Source organism: Dromiciops gliroides, chromosome 1 (genome assembly GCF_019393635.1).
Source record: "Dromiciops gliroides isolate mDroGli1 chromosome 1, mDroGli1.pri, whole genome shotgun sequence".
In the NCBI taxonomy this organism is placed as follows: domain Eukaryota; kingdom Metazoa; phylum Chordata; class Mammalia; order Microbiotheria; family Microbiotheriidae; genus Dromiciops; species Dromiciops gliroides.
In genome coordinates this window covers 560868240-560870150 of record NC_057861.1, presented here as the reverse complement: position 1 = coordinate 560870150, position 1911 = coordinate 560868240, and the positions used below count along the sequence as shown (strand labels likewise).

The window sequence follows — 1911 nt, the reverse complement described above, 5'->3', positions numbered from 1 at the left end:
CATACATACATAGTCACAGATAATAGATAATAGAGAGATAGCTAGATAGATAATTTGCATATCAGTTTACAACTTGCCCCCTTCCTGCAATAAATTTTTCTGGACCTCACCCCTAAACTTCTCTCCCTCAATCTTTTATTTGTGTCCATGCTATATCCCCCATCCACTTTCATTCCCCCACTAGAATATAAATTTCTCGAGGTATAAGACCATACCTTTCTTACATGTGTAGTATTTAGCACAATGCCTTACACATAATAAAAACTTGACAAATGTTTATTGATTTGAATTAAATTAGTATGATGCATTAAAAAAATTATATATTTTTTGTAAGCTGAAGAATATCTAGAGAACAAACCAAGATGGTCAAGGGCCTTGGATCAAAAACAGAGATCATTATTTTTCCCCAAACTCATACCTCTTCTGAACTTTAACAGTGTCATTCTTGTGCTCACTTCGGCAGCACATATACTAAAATTGGAACGATACAGAGAAGATTAGCATGGCCCCTGCGCAAGGATGACACGCAAATTCATGAAGCGTTCCATAGTTTTGGGCAGCTAGGTGGTGCAGTGGATAGAGCACTGGCCCTGGAGTCAGGAGGACCTGAGTTCAAATCTGGCCTCAGACACTTAACACTCACTAGCTGTCTGACCCTGGGCAAGTCACTTAACCCCAATTGCCTCACTAAAAAACAAAACAAAACAAAACAAAACAAAACAAAACAGTGTCATCCTTAAAACTGGCACACTAATCCATTGTTGGTAGAATTGTGAAATGATCCAACTATTTTGAAAAGCTTTTCCCTTGGACCTTTCTAATAACCTTCTATTGGGTTTTCTTCCTAAAATGTCTTCCAACACCAATTCATACTAAAGTTCAAATCTGACTATGATTTTTCAGTGCTCCCTATTTCCTCTAGGATCAAAATAGTCTTTTATGCTTAACATTTAAATAATAGTCACAGCTAGAATTTATATAGCATTTTAGGGTTTGCAAAGCACTTTACAAATATTATCTCCTTTTATCCACAACTACCCTGAGAGGTAAGTACAATTATTAGCCCTTTTAATTTTATCTTATTTTGGCTTTTAAAATATAACCCCTATTTTACACATGAGGAGTCTGAGGCAGGAAAGTGAAATTACTTTCCCGAGGTCACATAGGTAGAAAGTGATTTCTCTCTCAGGATTTGCTCTCACTCTAAATTCATTCTCCCATGCTGAAGTTAGAATTCAGTAGAGGGATTAAGAGAGCATGTACACATGATATCATATTGCTTGCTTTCTCAGTGGGAGAAGGAGGGTGTGGGAGGAACACAAAGGATTTGGAAAGAAAAGAACGTTTAAAATAAATAATACATTTTAAAACAAGAATTTAGTAGAGGATAGTTATGACACATACATTTCCTTCCTTAGCAATACTAGAACTCAGATCAGTTTTAACATGTCACACAGAATGTATCTACATTATGTGCAAAAGGCTAGAGGCACAATCTGATTCTGTTAAAAATAATTTTAAGTTCTAATATAGAACTAGTTCATACTAAATTGAAGAAACCACCAGCTGCAGCAGAAATTTCAAAGTTCTTACTCATTAAGAGTCTAGACGAGAACCTAACATTTTTTAAACAAATGCTTTTTTAGAATTAAAATGTTTCTACATTTATACAAAAAAATTTACAAAGTGACTTCAGAAAAACCTATAACTTTCTTCAAATAAATTCATGCATCATTTTCCAGGTTTCATATTTTAAAAAAGAAAAATCAGGCACAATTAACACTCTTGTTTCCCTAGATCTAGGGTCTATAATCTCATCAATGTACTCTCTTCAATGACTGGATTGTAACAGCTTTATAATTAAGTTTTTGAGAATTTATTCTTTTTAGATTGGGCTTCTGTTTTCTTTGG

General features: G+C 34.4%; 1 non-coding gene across 1 annotated transcript; it reads left to right on the top strand.

Moving 5' to 3' along the window:
- Positions 1–447: 447 nt before the first annotated feature.
- On the top strand, positions 448–554 carry LOC122737441. The gene has a single exon (XR_006354276.1). It is a non-coding gene; the product is annotated as a U6 spliceosomal RNA (small nuclear RNA).
- Positions 555–1911: the final 1357 nt, after the last annotated feature.